The sequence below is a fragment of the Myotis yumanensis genome, unplaced genomic scaffold (assembly GCF_028538775.1).
Source record: "Myotis yumanensis isolate MYYU_CA2020_CCGP unplaced genomic scaffold, mMyoYum1.0.hap1 SCAF_4, whole genome shotgun sequence".
NCBI classification, from domain to species: domain Eukaryota; kingdom Metazoa; phylum Chordata; class Mammalia; order Chiroptera; family Vespertilionidae; genus Myotis; species Myotis yumanensis.
In genome coordinates, this window is record NW_027223755.1 from 94,385,950 (window position 1) to 94,403,773 (window position 17,824).

The window sequence follows — 17,824 nt, forward strand, 5'->3', positions numbered from 1 at the left end:
TGACCGTGTGTACTCCACCTCTCCTTCGCTTAAAGCCTTTGGCTTAAAACAATGACCCACAGGCCAAGCTAGAATTCCATGGCCCAGCACACAGAGACTTTCCAGTCCCTGCCATATCCCTGTCTACCACGTGCCTTATGCTATGTCAGAGATCTTTCTGCTCTTCTGCAAAGAAAGACACCATATGTTCTCATTTTCCCGTGCCTTCACTCATGCTCTTCTTCCCTCCAGCAATGCTGGTCTCCTCCTCCTCTCCTCTTCAAAGTTAGTCCTCCTCCAAAATGTATTGTCAGTAGAAACCTCTTCTTAGTTTTTCTGAGCTACCCCCAGCAGCAGAGTTAACAGCTGGCTGATCCAGGCGTTGGCAGGTTTTACTATATTTTTCATGTGTGCTATCTCTCCTTGGAATGTGAGCTTTTCCAGGCAAGGGCCATGTCATTTTTCACATTTGAATCCCAGCACCCACCCAGCATCTGACACAGCGAGGACACTTACTAAACATTTGTGGATGGGTAGAAGGATGGCTAGTTGGAAGAGTGGAGAACTGATGGGTGGGTGCATGGCTGGATGGGCAGATAGATGAAGTCCTTTGGAATCTGTTCTTGATTTTCCTCACTCTCTACTATATCTACACTATCTCATCCAGTCCTTTGACTTTAAATGCCACTGACTATCCCCAAATTTCTTTATTTGGGTCTAACCTCCCTTGTAAACTCTGGACTCACATATATGTGAGCTCACATACATATTTATATTTTATAACTCCACCTAGAGATGTTAAAGACATCCAAAACCTAAAATGTCTTAAAAAGTACTCTGGACCACCCCACAACATACACAGAAATCAGAGAGTTCTCTATCTCAGGAAATGGTACTACAACTGACATGCTTTCTCAGGCCAAAAACCTATTGGTCATCCTTCACTCCTCTTTCCCACTCACATCCAATCCAATGGCCAGCTTAGTCTGGATGATCTTTAAAATACATCCAGGATCCATCTGCTTCTCATCATGTCCACCACTGTCACCCCAGTCCCTGACCTCCCATTTATACTGCAATAGCTTTCTAACCCTCCACCCAGCTTTTCCGCTTGCCTTCATGTCTGTCCGTTCTCCAGACAGAAGCCAGGGTAATCTTTTCAAGATGTTAATTAGATCATATCCCTCAACTTCTCTCAAGCTTTCAATGCCTTTCCATTACAATCGAAATAAAATAAAAATTCTTCCCATTCTAACTTCATGTCCCTAACTCATATTACAGTACACTCTCCAAGAAAAAGGGATACATTTTCCCTTTTCCCTTGCCTCATTCCTTGTCTTTTGAGCCTTTTCTCATCCCCAGCCTTCTCTCTCTCTCTCTCTCTCTCTCCTAAAGATGGGCCATTTCCAACACATTTTCTATTAACTGAAGTGGCACTAAATACCATCGCTGCTATGAAACTAATCGGCAATTTGTGAGATGCTTTTACATCCATGTAGCCCTGTTTGGGGGGCATAATTATTTCCTAATTAGGAGCTATTTGTAGCTGGGACTTGAGACATTTGCTTCTGCCAGTGACATGGCCATCCAGAATAGTTCACTTTATTTATTTATTTATTTTTTGCTCCCCCAAGATTCTGCTGGCTGAAGCCAGATAGCCAGACAGCCAAGCAAATTTAATTAACAGGCAGTGATGGTCTCACGGGAGAGAAAATCTCTGACTTACCAGTCAAATTTGCTATAATTCTGAGGATAAAACAAACAAAAAAATGTTTCTCTTAGAAGACTGTAGTCTTCTGCTAGGAACGGACCGATTGGGATCATTTACCTTCTTTTCCAAGAGCGCTAATGAAATTTGTAGAAGTTCATTAAATTAACCCATTTTTGTAAAGAGCCCTTTAGAAATCTTTAGAACACCTCTATGTGGCAGGGATTATAATCTCCCTTTCATATATTTGGAAACCAAGAGTCAGAGAGTTGAAGTGACCCAGGTCCTTGTGAAGCAGGAGTCAGGGTGAGCGTGGGTCAGCTAGAATCCACATCTCATGATCTTTTATCTCTAGTTCTATGCTCAGTGTTACCTAGGTTCCAATAGAGCAGCAGTTCTCAACCTGTGGGTCGCAACCCCTTTGGCAGTTGAACGACCCTTTCACAGAGGTTGCCTAAGACCATCCTGCATATCAAATATTTACATTACAATTCATAACAGTAGCAACATTACAGTTATGAAGTAGCAACGAAAATAATTTTATGGTTGGGTCACAACATGAGGAACTGTATTTAAAGGGCCAGAAGGTTGAGAACCACTGCAATAGAGTAAAGCAGGTACGTCCTCTGTGTCCCTAATCCCTTATCCACTGTAAATGCTCCATTCATATTTTTAAATAAACATGTAGCAGAAAGAGGAGCCAGAACGTCTTAGGTTCTTGACCACATCCTAGCTTTGTGAACTTTGGTTAGTCACTCCAAATCTCTGATCCTTCTCATAGTCTTCTCATGCATATCTGTAAAATGAGAATTTTCAGCTCCAACTCTTCCCTCTTCATAGGCTTGTGCAGCGGCATGGTTGACCATACAATACAAAAGATAACTCCGTTTGCACTTTTTTTAGTTCCAAAATTTAGAAGTTGTACTCAGGGTATATTAAAAAAAAAACAACTGCCTTATGAAATGGCTGGAAGTTCATGACATCTGCCCCCAGGTTTGCTGGGAACAGAGACTGTCTTTCCCTGGATGTGAATGGTCCATGAATTAGAGATATGGATTAGGCCTTTCCCTAAAGAAACAGAAAGTTGCACAGGACTATTTTCCTGAGCTCTCCGTGGTGCTGAAAGTTGCGTGGAAGTTCTAGTAGGTGCAAAGCCTTCACTCCTCTCCTAAAGCAAGAGGTAGAAACTAGGTCTACATTTTTGCCTCTAGAATATCCAAAATGCTAAAATTTCTGAGGATGCATATGCAAAGACTGATGCACTTGGTTCAGCAAAAACTTCTATTCAGCCCGAGTGCTGGCAGAAGCCAGGAGCAGACTGTGCTGTGGCTTTCCATTTGAAAGTCTTTATCTTCTCTTGAGGAAGTGTCCGACTCTCTTCCATTTCCCACCCCCCGCTGACATGCCAGGGTGTCTCAGAAGTTTTCTCCTTCTCTTGCCTCCCTCTCAATCTGCCTCTGAGAAAGAAAGAGCAGCCTGGCCCTACCTAACTCAGCAGCACTGCAGGCAGCCCTGTGTTCCAACTGACAGCCTCCTCCTCCTGCATTTCTCCATAAGCAGATAAGAAACTCTGGTCATCCTTTCAGAGGCTTGGGCCCCAGGAACTGGTGGCATCAGCCTTGCTCACTGCTTTTGTAAAGTTTGATTGTTTGGGGCCTTTAATGAAAACAGAATCCAAGGAATAAGAATACGCAGCAATAAAAAGAAGGAAGAGAAGATTATCCCCTATTAACCAGCACCTGGATTCCACTCTCTGCCCCCATCACTGAGCATAATGAAGAACAAGCCCATGGACTCCTGCCTGGAAAGTTAAAATGCTGTGGCTGAAGAAGTTGATCATCTGTGGCCCCTATAGCATGCTCAGAGGAATACAAAGAAGTCGGGGTCTATTCTGGCTCATGGACCCATAGAATATATGACTGACTTCAAGATGTACAAACACCAGCAGAGCAATAAATATGGTGACAAGGGAGCTATTTCAGTGCAAGCAATATGCACAAGAGGCTTTATAATCCAGGCATCCCAAATCCACTATGATAGGTTAAACCACATTTGACATCTTCCTGAATCCTCTCCCATCATCTTAACAACTCACCTTCCATCAAAAGCTGCAGCGAAGGACATGTGAGTATTGGTTTTGCCTTCAGACCTTGAAAGCATTTCACTGATTTGGAGCATTTTTGATATTTGGCAATAAAAAAATAAAGCTCAGGATCATCAAGCTCCCATTTATTCATCAAAGATAAGGTAAGTAAAAATAATAACACAGAAACTCATTTTCAGCTGCTTCTTGCATATCTTGAAGGCACTCCAAACTCAACATATTCAAAACAAAATGTACCCTTCTCCTCCTGCTACCAGCACTTGCTTCTCTTCTTTCCTACCTCAGAGGAGAGCATCATAGGCTTCCACCCACCAGGCCAAAATCCTCAGTCTTTTTGACTCCTCTCTCTCCTTCCCTCCCCCAGTTTTGGTGAATTTCCCTGTCTGAATCCTCCTACGTGCCTCCTGCTTTCTATCCCCACTGCCGGATTGCCATCTCTCATCTCCTCCCACATGGATTATTGTAACAGTCTAGTGATAGGTCTCCCTGCAGCCGATATTGACTGACCCTTCTTTCTTTCTCCATATACCTGCCCCAGTCATTGTGCTAAAGTAAAATTTGGATCATGATATCCCCAACTGAGAGTCTTTTAATGGCTCCCCATTGCCTACAGTAAAGATCAAAATATTTGACATGCCTGGCAAGGATTTTTTGGTCTGTTCTTGCTGTCACTGATTCTCTAACCTCACCTCCCACTCCTTCCTTGCACTCAGATGCTGATCCAGCAAAAGTAAACCTTTGTAACCTCCCAAGTGGGTCCTTAAAAAATACTGTTTTCTCTTCATGAATATCCTTTAACTATTTAAAACAGAGTTATCTTTTAAGTCCTGACTCACCTCTGTGAGTTCTTTCTTGGTTTTCCCCAAATAGAGTTAGTGGCTCCATTTTATGAGCTCCTGTGACTTTTTGGACACTTTTTCAGTGTAGCGTGTTCTTTGTCCCTTTAATATATCTACTTTCCCCTACTGTGAAGTTTCCCATAAAGATAATGGTCTATGTGACCCGACTGGTACATGAAAAGATGTTCAACACCGTAATCTTCAGAGAAATGCAAATCAAAATCACAATGAGATATCACTTCACAACTGTTAGAATGGCTATTATTTTTAATAAACAAAAGATTATAAATGCTGGTGAGGATGTGGAAGAAAGGGAACTTTGTTACACTGTGGTGGGCATGTGAATTGGTAGTCATTATGGAAAACAGTATGTAGTTTCCCCAAAAATTAAAAATAGAACTACCATATGACCCAGCAATCCCACTTCTGGGTAAATATCCAAAGGAATTGGAATCAGGACCTTGAAGAGATACTTGCACTCCCATATTCACTTCAGCATTATTCACAATAGCTAAGATATGAAAACAACCTAAATGTCTATCAGTGAATGAATGGTAAAGATAATGTGGAATATATACAGACAATGGAATATTACTCGGTCTTAAAAAAAGGGAGCAACTATTGCCATTTGTTACCACGTGGATGGGCCTAGAGGACATTATGCTAAGTGAAGTAGAAACAGAGACAAATTCTGCGTGATCTCACTTACATGTGGAATCTCAAATAATCAAAGGCATAGAAGCAGAGAGTATAATGGTGGCTACCAGGAGTATGGTGGGTTAGGGATGGGGAGTGGGGAGATATTGGTCAAAGGATACAAAGTTTTAGTTATGCAAGATAAATCAGTTCTGAAGACCTATACAGCATAGAGCCTATAGCTAAAAAATATTGTATTGAACACTTAAACTTTCTAAAAGGGTAGAGCTTATGTTAACAACAACAACAATAACAACAACAGGGATAGTGGCAGGAGACTTTGGGAAGTCATGGATATATCTATGGCCTTGGTGGTCATGATGGTTTCATGCATGTATACTTATCCCCACACTCATCCAGTTTTATACATTAAATATATACAGCTCTTTACATGCCAGTCACATCTCAATAAAGTGGTTTAAAAAAAAAATAGTGAGCTGTGTGGGGCACAGGAAAATGATTGAGTTAAAGATAATTTGGGCCCTAACCGGTTTGGCTCAGTGGATAGAGCAATGGCCTGCAGACTAAAGGGTCCCAGGTTCGATTCTGGTCAAGGGCATGTACCTTGGTTGCGGTCACATCCCTAGTAGGGAGTGTGCAGGAGGCAGCTGATCGATGTTTCTCTTTCATTGATGTTTCTAACTCTCTATCCCTTGCCTTTCCTCTCTGTAAAAAATAAATAAAATATATTAAAAAAAAAGATAATTTGGAAGTCACCAAGACACAGATTATAATTAAAACCATGGATGTAAATAAGAACACCTGAGAGAATATGTTGGGTTTGTGCTGTGTCAACTTCCTGCTTAAGGTGGGCCACAAGAGATATGGGGGAGCTTTGGAGGGAGAAAGCAGTCATTTGTTTCTTTGCTTGGAAGGTCAGGGTAGCACATACATGCTGCTATTTATCTGCTGGCCCACTCATTGGGGTGGGGTCAACTGCTCCACCTCCCCTTGGGTCTCCTTTCAGCTTCTCCAGCTCTGAAACCAGGGGTGTGTTGGGCTCCATGACTGCGGGTGCCAGCTTCTCCAGCAGGACATCATTTCATCTGGTTGAAGGCAGTGAGAATTGACACAGGTTCCAATCCCTCATCAGAAGTTCCAGCCTCATTCTCATGGGTTCCACGGTGCCCTTGATTTTCTCATTTCCTTTACATCAATCTTTCCTTCCTGCTGACCTTGCTGTGGTCTCCAACCTTCAGCATTAGATATGAAGTCAACAGCCTTACAGATGCTGTTTTATCAGCTCCCACAATTACATGAGGTCAAATCCATGTAATAAATCTATCTATCTATCTATCTATCTATCTATCTATCTATTCCCAGTGATTCTTATCTGATTGGACCCTCACTAATACAGAATTTAGTACCAAGAATGGGAATGAAAATTGCATTAGCTATCTATTGCTAAAAAACCAATTGTCCCAAAACAATACACATACTACCTTCAAGTAGGTGAGGAATTTGAAAGAAGCTTAGCTGGTGGTTTTGACTCAGGGTCTCTCATGAGTTGCAGTCAAGGTGGCAACTAGGGCTTCAATCATCTGAAAACTTAACAGGGCCTGGAGGATTTCCTCCAAGCTCACTCACATGACTGTGAGCAGGAGACCTCAGTTTCTCACTACTTGGGTCCTTCGTCCCTAGGACTGCTGGAGAGAAAGAGGGAGAGAAAAAGCTGACTATAGGAGGGGACCTAGTATGCTGACCTTATTTATCTTAGGTGGTTCAACTATTTTTCTGTTTCTCATATTTTGTTGCATGTGGGTAGATGTTTCATCCTTCTAAGCCCTGGCCATAGAAATTTAAGTATCAATCGTACTGCTCAAAATTTTGAAACTATTCCTAGCCTAGCTATATCTCTTGAACCTATAGCCACCCACTAACATTGTATCAAATTCCCCCCTATACTGTAAATACCAAGCTGAATTGAAAGACAGTAGATCCATATTTGTCAAATAATTAGATTCCATCATTCAAATATTTTCTCTTTACCTCCTATATTTATTGAGCATGCACCAGTATTATGTACAAGGCCCTGTATTAAACTATGAGACACACACAAAGATGAATAAAATATATTCCCTGTCTTAAAGGAGCTTTCATTTTGCTTCATGTCAATTCATCCTCCACAGAGGGCCTCCAGAGGTCTCCAGTATGAATTTGCCTTATGCTCTTAAGAGCAGAAGCCCAGCCTCCTTGCAATAGTGATGATTTCTTGAAATTCTAAATCAGCGCCTTAAAGAGAATGGGCCAAGTGTGCCTGGGGTGATGCCTTTGCCAGAGTTAGGGTGCATGTCCCTTTGGGGCAGCCACAAAGCTGGGTCTCCCAGAGCCAGATGGAGCGGTGGGACCTGACCAAGTCAAAGGATGGGTCAGAAGAACTCTCGTCAGTTCCCTGCTCCTCTCTGTCCTTGTGACATACAAGAGGAGTGAGTCAAAGGGAAGGTGACGTACACAAACCCCAGCTCCTCCTCCTGCCTTACTCTGTGGCTATTTTTGGAACAGGTGCCCTAGATTTACTCCATGTCACAACAAAAATTGTCACTGTAGAACAGGTGGAGGAGGTAGAATCAGATTTTCAGTTTAAAGGGCCACTGGAGGTTGTATAACTCAATTTGATGAGCAGGCCCTTCGTATGTCGTTTTCAGAAGTGGTTGTCTAGCCTAGATTTGGGCAGCTCCAGTGATGAGGAGCTCACCCCTTCCTGAGGCTGTTCTTTGCACTATGGGTCAGCTCTACCCCTAGCTCCATTGAGACAAAACAAATTCTCTATCAATTCTACTCATTTTTCCTCATCTTGTCTTCTGGACTCACCTAGAATAAATTCAATTTCCTTTCAACAACAACAACAGTGATGACGATGATGATGATGATGATGATATAAAACATTTTTTTATGGACTATGCATCAGACATAGGACTGAGTGTTTTACTCGCATTATGTCCTTCAGGCCTAAAATAACCCTATGAGGTAGGTACTATTATTAATTTTACCAATGAGAAATTTGAGGCAACTATCAGAAAGTAAACATCGAGTTCCACCAAGTCTTTATTTTCAAGGCTAAATATTTTCCCATTTTATCAGCTCTTTCTCTTCTGTTTTGAGAGACAGCACAGTATAGTGGGAAAAGCATGGCCATTTGAATCAGGATGACCCAAATCAAAAGGATATGTGTCCTCTTTTACTGGGGGAACAGCCCAAGATAATATGAGGCTTTTTGGTGCCCACAGATGATTCATACCATATTTCTAGTTGATTCAGACTCAAAGGTCTCCCCCTGCCACATGCTCTTATTAGCAATAACATCCCTCCCATGTTCTTGGAGAGTGGGTATTTGGGGCCCAATTGCAAGAATTTATGCTTTATCCCAGTTAAACTATAACCTATGCAGTCATTTTAGATCACCAGCTATAGTCAACTGTCTTTTCCTTTCTCTTTGGACGTTTAATCTTCCTTCTCCCTCACCCCCAACACCAATGAATCACAAAGTTCCGCTTGTTTTGCCTCCTATGTGTTTTTTTAATCCGTCAGTGTTTCTCTGATCTACCCTTACCACTCTAGCCCAGGCCGCTATCATCCCATCCTGGACAATTAAGAAATCCTCCTGCCCTAACTGGTTTGGCTCAGTGGATAGAGTATCAGCCTGCGGACCGAAAGGTCCCAGGTTCGATTCCGGTGAAGGGCATGTACCTTGGTTATGGGCACATCCCCAGTGGGAGGTGTGCAGGAGGCAGCTGACCGATGTTTCTAACTCTCTATCCCTCTCCCTTCCTCTCTGTAAAAATAAAATAAAATATAAAAAAAGAAGAAAAAAGAAAGAAATCCTCCTAACTTTGCCTCCTGCTGCTTCTTTTGCTACTCCTTCCACCTGTTCTTTACCAAACAGCAAATAATGTGATTTCTCCATTTAAAAACTTTTCACCTTTGCGCATGGTTCTTAGGCTAACGACTGAAATGTATTCTATAGCCTGAAGGCCTTTCAGGGTCCTGCTCTGCCGATCCCTAGCTCTTCCCAGCTGCACTCACTCCTGAGCACTCTCCGTGCTCCCATCCTCTACCAGGAGCACTCCCACCTCCATCCCTTACCTAGTTAATGCCTTTCAGACCTCAACATGGTTAAGACCATGAACTCTGGAGCCAACTTCTGGTTCAGCTCTGCCATTTGCTAGCCATGTAATCTTGGGAAAATAAATCACTTAACCTTTCTGTGTCTGTTTCCTCATCTCTAAAATGGGCATAATAGTAACAATATATAATAGGGTTGCTGTAAGGATAATATGAAAGCATAACACAAAAACAGTGTGGGGCACATAGTAAGTGATGTTATAAAAGCATTAATAATTATTATTACATAATGATATGACTACCCAGGAGAGTCTTCTCAGAGCCCTCAGACTAGGTCAGGGAACCAGGATGTATGCGTATGTACAAAATAGGGAACCTGTACCTTTTCAGTGTAGAAATGATCTTCATTGTCATTTTGCATTTATTGGTGATTATTTGCATTATACCAGCCCTTTAAACTCCATTGCAAGCTCCATGAGGACAGAGCATTGAGTTACCTTTTATGCACCACTTTTACTCACTTCAGTGCCTAGCCCAGTTTGTGACACTTCTAGGAGCTCCCCCAGTATTAGCAGAACACGTGGATGTGTATTGTTGAACACAGCAGGCATGGCTTCAGGCTGGTCATGGCTTTTTGCTCTGTCCAGTCGCCCATCTACACACTCACACCTAGAATGTTGTCATTCAGTCAGTTACACATCTTCATGGTGGTCGATCACTGGTTTCCCATCACAGAGTCAAGGCGATCAGTGTAACAGAAGGAACACTGGCCTCGATTAGGGAAGACTATGATTAAATCCCAGACCAGACACTTGTCTCTTTGCCTGGTCAGGTCAGTACTTTCTCCTCTTTTGAGGCATAATATTAGCACCTGCCTTACATAAAATGCTAATTAAATAAGATGATAAAAACTGACATGTATAGAGCAGTCACCACATTGCAGCTGAAGTCCTTGTTCCTTTATAGGAGTGTCCCATTTAATCCTTACAACAAAGCTGTGAGGCAAGTGGTATCATTTCCCTCATGCCACAGATGAGGATGTGGACATCTAGAGTGACCATTCTCTTGCCCGAGTCACACAGGAAATGGAAAAGACCACATTTGAACCTAACTTGTGTGGATCCAGCGTCTTAGTCATCTTCCCCTTGGTCATGCAGGATATTTAGGAAGCAACTGGTGCAGGTCACACGTGGGAAGCACTGATTGAGGGGTGTTAGAGTTGCAGAAGGCCTACACAAGAGGAGCATGGGTAACATTCTGCTCTGTGCAACCATTTATTCCCACCTGTCTCCTCCAGCTCCTCCAGACAACCCCTGACATCATGTCAAGATTATCTACTGACATCATCAGCTACCCAATAAGCATTAGGGTTTAATTAAAAGAGAGATTTTCTAAGAATAGCTTTTATTTTCTTCACACCACTGGCTAATATTGTCTCCCGTCCCCTGTCTACACAATCTAATCAGAATTCTTGCTGATTTGAAAGCAAATATAATAACAATAAGAACACCACTTATTAGCATGCAGCTTAGAAAGTGGCTCATCCTAAATAGTCTTTTTTTTCTGCATGAGAAGTTTGCAGATTGCTCAGATGAGCCAGATATTACTCGGAGGCAGGAAAGTAGAGGAAAATCTGATATCAAAGAAACCCCACCGAGACTTATCAATGAACTGCTTTTTGCTGCTGGGGGTTTGGAATGAGATGAGGAAGGAATGTGGTATGAATCAAGGAAGTGCAGAGTTGGGAACACAGGCTGGGAGATTGGGGTGGGGAGGTCTAGGAGGAAAAGCAGCCCCCAAGCCTACTCAAGTGTAATGCCCTTAGGCCATGCCCAAGGTGATTAACTCACCTCTTGCCAGTCCTCATAAAAACTTTGGGATGTATATGACATTTTCCTATTTTATGGGTAAGGGAAGTGTGGTTCAGAGAGATGGGGTAACACCCAAAGTTACAAAGGTTGTAAAGGGCAGAGACAGAATTCAAATAGCCATGTCCCCCATTCACTGTCCATGGTGCATGTGTGTTACAGAGCACATAAGGCTCAATCTCCATTTTTCCATGTGTTCTTTCTGCCTGTATTCTGTCTGGCCCCACTCAGTCTCATAACATCAATCCAAGCTGTAGGCTGATGACTCTCAAATTTATATTTCTTGTAGACCTCCCTTGAGAGCTTCAGACTTGTAATTTTCCTTTGTCTACTCGACACTTCCATTTGGATATCTAACAGTAATATTAGAGTGAACATGCCCCCAACTAAAACCTGGTCTCATCCCAAAGTCCATTTGCTCATCCTGCAGATTGGTCCCACCACCCACCCACCCCCCATTGCAGAGGCCACCACCACCATCTTTCAAGCTCAACACAGAGAGCAGAGAATCTTCTTGTCATTTTTCTGTCTCAGCCCCACATGTACCCATACATAGCCCCATCCTACCTCTCTCAGACCTCCATCCACTTCCTTCCATGTCCATCACTCCCGTCCTGCTCTCGCAGTTTCCTGTGGTTCAGCCTCACCCAGCATGTTGGGCTTCCTACGGTTTATGGCTTATGGCTTATGGCATGCAATTCTGCTTTCTTTACATCAGTTATCACCATCTGCTATGTTCTTGCTTATATGTTGTTTTTTTCTCCCTCAACTTGACCTGACACATTATGAAAGCAAAGATCCTATCTTAGTGACTGCACCTACACTAGTACCTGGCACATAGTAAGTGTATAATAAATGTTTGTGAAATGAATGATCAAAGGAGCTAAGTAGTCCAATTCAAGTTCCTACCCACTGTACTATATCACCTTCTTTTACATGATTAGAGTTAAGGTTAGGACTGAAAACCTATGTCTGGAAGCAGAGAGCAGGGAAGGACTGAAAAAAGGGGTTGGCCATGCCAGTGCAATAATTAGTAGAGTTAGGAAGGGAATTGACCTACAAGATGCCTCTTAGGCAGCTACAAGATGAGATAGAGATAGAGATAGAGATAGAGATAGAGATAGAGATAGAGATAGAGATAGATAGATAGGTAGATAGATAGATAGATAGATAGATAGATAGATAGATAGATAAATAGATAGATAGATCGATATAGAGTTGTTCCACTTATTTATGCATTCATTGGTTGTTTCTTGTATGTGCTCGAACTGGGGAATGAACCCGTAACCTTGGGGTATTGGGACAGCATTCTAATCATCTGAGCTACCTGGCCAGTACTTGCTCATAATTTTTAACAAGCGCTAAAGAATTATGAAGGACAAGGGGGTGACAGTCACAAGTACTAGTGTGTGACAGCTACCAAGTACAGGAAATTGTGTTGCATGCTTGACCAGGTCAGGATGACAGGAATGTTTTCAGACCCAGCCTGTAGCAGGACACAGGGAAGGGATGCTGGTTTGTGCCAGAACACACAATGATTAAGATAAAAATGAGCTTCAATGGGAAGTTCGATGACAAGCAACCTCCCTTCTGGCCTGGGTCCAGCTTGCAAGTCAGTCAGTGGTCATGCCTAGTAGCACTCTCTCCTCCACAGCCTCGAGGCTTAGTTCATTGCCTTCAAGGTAATTGAAAGCCTGGAGGAAGAAGCTGGGGAAGGGGTCTGTTTTGAGCATCGCTGGTTTCCCTACCCCTAGAATTCAGTGCGCAATCACCAATCTGCACATGGATGGAGATACATTATTCAGAGCTCACTTTCTTTTTGTTCCCGAATGGGAGTGGAGGGACTTGCTCAGAACCTCCCAGGCAGAAAACCATGGCGACCCATATCTGGTTCTAATAGAGGTTTGATGATTTAGTGTCTCCAATGACTACCACCAAATTGAGCCTGATCACATCCATTTTTATAAGGCCATGTTCCAATCACATGATTTGATAGAGGTAATTGTTCCCGAGGTCATTCCCAGCATGATTTCGCACAGATAACGTGTTTCTGAGGTGCTCAGGAATGCTGGGCTTGTCTTCTCAGATGTGCTTGTTGCCTAGGGAGGGAGGTGAAGGTTACCTATCCCTCCAGCAGCATGTTCCTGTGCCTGTACTGTCACTAGTATGTCAGAGTGTAAGCCCTGAGAAAAACCACAAATGATACCTGGCTAAGTGTTTCCCAGCTTCTTTAGATTCCTTCTCTCCACAGTCTAGGCTCCTTGAATCTCCAGCCTCTGGCTCTCTGGGTGGAGATGTGCAATAGCAAAATGACCATTGTCTTTGGAATCAGACATTGAGTCTGAATCTTGGCTCTGCTTCTCTCTAGCTGTGTGATCTTGAAGAAACTGTTCAACCTCTCTGAGCTGTGAGGATCAATGTTTAGCAGGAAAAAATGTCCTTGAAGTTGTTCCAGAAAGAGAGGCTAGAATCAGATGTGTTAGATATTACTTCCTGAGCCCATGTATTGTCAGAAGAGCCCAGGTTCTGTGAGTCTAAGTATAACCAGTTAGTACTGCTGTGTGGGTGGGCTACAAATAAAGTTTTAAACTCTTTGTAGGGGGAGAGGGCGGGATATTTATATAATGATGTAATATGTCTTCCACTGAAAGTTAGTTAGAAATACAGGTTTGTTTTTAAGAAGAAATAAAAATCGGACACTACTTAAATGTTGGAGTATTTCTTATCTGATAGTTTTCTATGAAGATATAAAGTGAAAATATTATTCTAAGATATAAAGTGAAAATATTATTCTAAGGCCTGGCCATGAATTTCTTTTAGGGTCTGAAAAAATACCTTGGAAAGATACTTGGTGTAAAATATGAGCTTGAGCTTAGGCATACTGGTGTGTGTGTGTGTGTGTGTGTGTGTGTGTGTGTGTGTGTGTGTCAGAGAGAGAGGGAGAGAGAGAGAGAGAGAGAGAGAGAGAGAGAGAGAGAGAGAGAGAGAGATTCTTCTTGTATAGAAGGATGAGAGCAAGGTTCACAAAGCTCTTGAGAAGAAGGAGTGGGGAGAAGAGAAGGAGAGGAATGAGGAGTCACAAATATTGTGTGAGGTTATGGGCTAGTGGACATTTCCTGAAGAGAGAATGGACATTTAAAAGAAAAAGGATATGCATGTTCCTAGTTTAAAGCTGTTTGTGCAGTTGTCTTTGTATTCAGTCAACTTTATTACATTCATAAATGCTGTGTACGTTTGACCTTGTACTTCAAGAAGGTCTGAATTCCACACTGGTTCTGTGAAGGCTGGAACAGAAGCAGCCTCCGAAAATTGGGATCCTGAGGGCAGAGGTGACCTCCAGACCCCTTGAACATGGGCTGGCCTCAGGACATGCTTTAGTAAAAAAAAAACATGGCGGTGGAGGCAATGGCATGTGCTGATTCTGAGCCGAGCTCTTAGAGGCCCTGTGTGCTTCTGCTGTTGTTCTTGGAAACTTACTGCCAGGTGAGGAAGCCCAGACTAGCCTGCTGACTGATGAGGGACATGTGACCCAATCACTCTCCGCCCCAACCAATAGCCAGCCAACCACCGGACTGGCAGGTGAGGTCCTGTAGGTGAGGGCCAGCCCCAGACAGCTGACCATAGATGGTCTGCAAGATCAGTCCAGATCAGCTGAACATTTAAGGTGTGAGATGATGGTTTCAGAGAAATAAAGAGAAAGCAACCCTGAAAGACACTTAGGTGGCTAAGAGAACAAATTAAAATAGTTTTCTCCTTATTCCCCACATCTTATTTTGGGCTTCACATTTGAAAACTGAGGCTTCATATCGCAGCTGGCTTAGCTGATCAATATTTCAAGTTGGCATCCACCCACCCACAGACTTGAGTTTTCCTGAACAATGCCCTCATTCACATCAGCCCCAAGAATGAAAGTCTATATCCTTTCCAGTCCCATTGAGCCAATGTCTTACAAAATAGGTATATATTTAGGGCTTCCAAAAGAGATAATGAGCAATTGCTAATAATTATTTGAAGCCATTGGAGTTGGACCCAGCACAAGTAATGCTACTGTTGAATTTTGATGATACCAGAAAGATAATTTCAGCTCACTGCAAGGTTGGCTGCCAAGACATGCTCAACAATTGAACTAAATTTTCAAATGTGGAGATGTAATCTTTTCAAGCCACATGGATTCCAGTGAATTGAGTTGCAGTGCAATAATGGTCTCTTGTACACTTCCTAGAACATGCAGAATCGGGAGGCAGATGTTTCCAGGGAGGGGACAAGTGTGTAGGAGTCTGGCATGGCTCCTCGGGGGCTGGATGGGCTGCCGACATGTAGCACCAGTTCAGAGCAGAACGATGGAGGGCTCTCTGAGTCCGGCTTCTGTATTAGTTTCCTGTGGCTGCTGTAGCAAATTACCACAGTTTTTGATGACACGAAACAACAGAAATGTATTCCTTCACAGCTCTGGGGGCCATGAGTCCAAAGTCAAGGTGCTGTCAGGTTTGGTTCCTTCTGGAGGCTCTGAGGGAGAATCCTCTCTATGCTTCTCCCCAGCTTCCGGCAGCTGCCAGCAATCCTTGGCATCCTCTGGCTTCCAGATGCATCGCTTCAATCTCTTCTGAGTCTTCGTATCACCCTGTCCTGCGTGTATTTCTCCTCTTCTTTTCTCTTATAAGGATACTTGCCATTGGATGTAAGGCCCACCATAATCCAAGGTGATATTATCTCAAGATTATCAACTAAATGATAGCTGAAAAAACTCATTTTTCAAATAAGGTCACATTTACAGATTCTGGATGGACATATATTTTAGGGGCCACCACTCAACCCACTATAATTTCTAGGACAGTAGGCTCCTACCTCTGACTTCATCTCCTACCAGGCTCCCTACCACCCTCTCATCCCAGGCACCTGGGCCTCATAACTGTTCCTCAATCACACCGGGCTCATTTTTAAAAATATATGTTTTTATTGATTTTAGAGAGAGAAAGAGAAGGAGAGAGAGAGAAAAACATCGATGAAAGAGGGACATCATCGATCGGCTGCCTCCTGCATGCTCCCTACCAGGATCAAATCCACAACCCCAGCGTGTGCCTTGACTGGGAATCTAACCAATGGCCTCTTGGTGCATAGACAACGCTCAACCAACTGAGCCATACCAGCTGGGCACCAGGCTCATTTTTCATCAGGAATGCTGCTTCCTCTTCTAAGAATGTTATGTTGCCTTTTAGCCATTCGGCCTCAACTCAGTGACCCTGTCTCAAAGTGACCTTTCTTGACAATATACATTGGCACCCCATCTCCAGTCTCTCTCTATGAAATTCTTCTGTTTTAGTTTATTCCTGACATGTAACAGCATCTGAAATTATTTTAGGTTTCTGTTTGCTCTTTCGTTTCCCTTCAATGAAGTATAAAACTCCATGAGATCCAGGACTTCCCTGTCTCACTCACTTAAATACCATCTCCAATGATCTGAACAATTTCTGCCCCATTGTAGATGCTCAATGAAGAGTTACATGCCATTTGGGTATCACAGAGTCAGGTTTATAACATAAGAAAATTGACCTTTCAAAATGAGGGGAGTTTTCCAGATTCAAGACCGTAAGATGTGGGACAAGGAGAAAGAGCTCTAGTCCACGGGGAGAACTGATGTGCCACGTGATTCTAACGGGCAGCCAGCAGTGAAGACCACTGATCGAAGGCAGTCATGGAGATTCCATTCCTTTTGTCAAGTGATTGATACTGTACTCTGGGCAGGTGACGTCAACCTGATCATTAAGCCTTGAGACTAAATCAGCTGTAGGATAGTCTGAGAAAGCTTTTCTTCCATTCAGAAATAAAGAGACACACAGAGAGATACTATTTGCCTCCCCCTCTCCCCCCGCCGTGGGTGGCACTGTCCTGGTCAAACATGGACCAGACCTCCCCTGTGTGCATATAAAGAGACTACACTGCATATGTCACTTCTTCTATAATCTATCAAAGTTATCCTACTGGCTGTCTTACAGGGAAGATCTAGCGCAGTTTTCTACATCCAAGGACATGAGACCTTCTGGATGGTTCCAAGTTTAAAATCTTACAGAACATGATGAGAAAGGCTCCTGTCCTTTCCCTTTTTCTAATATGCCATCATCATACAGGGTTTATTCTTATCTCGTGGCCACAAGATGGCTGCTACAGTTCCAGGCATCACACAAAGGCAGTATCAGCCAGTGTCAGGAAAGAGGTTGTTAGGGTCTCGGGTTCTTCTTGTGGAAGGAAAGCTTTGTGTCGAGATAAGTACCCTGCTGTTAGACAATGATCCCCCTGGAGTAGGACAGTCAATAAATAAAGACTCCGAAGCATCAGAAAGAAGAGCCCTGGCCGCAGAGACCACAGTGTCCTGGGTTCAAATCTCAGTCCTGGCTACTTTACCCAGTGTGTGGCCTGGTGGCCCCTCCAGGCTGCAGCTTCCGCTCTGGAAATGGACAAACAGCTCTCTCGGGTCCTAGTTCTCTGAGTCTTAAGAAGTCAGAACCCGGCAAACTGCAGTGTTCTTTTGGCATCTTCGATTTTTCTCTTTGACAAACCACTCAGAGGCCAA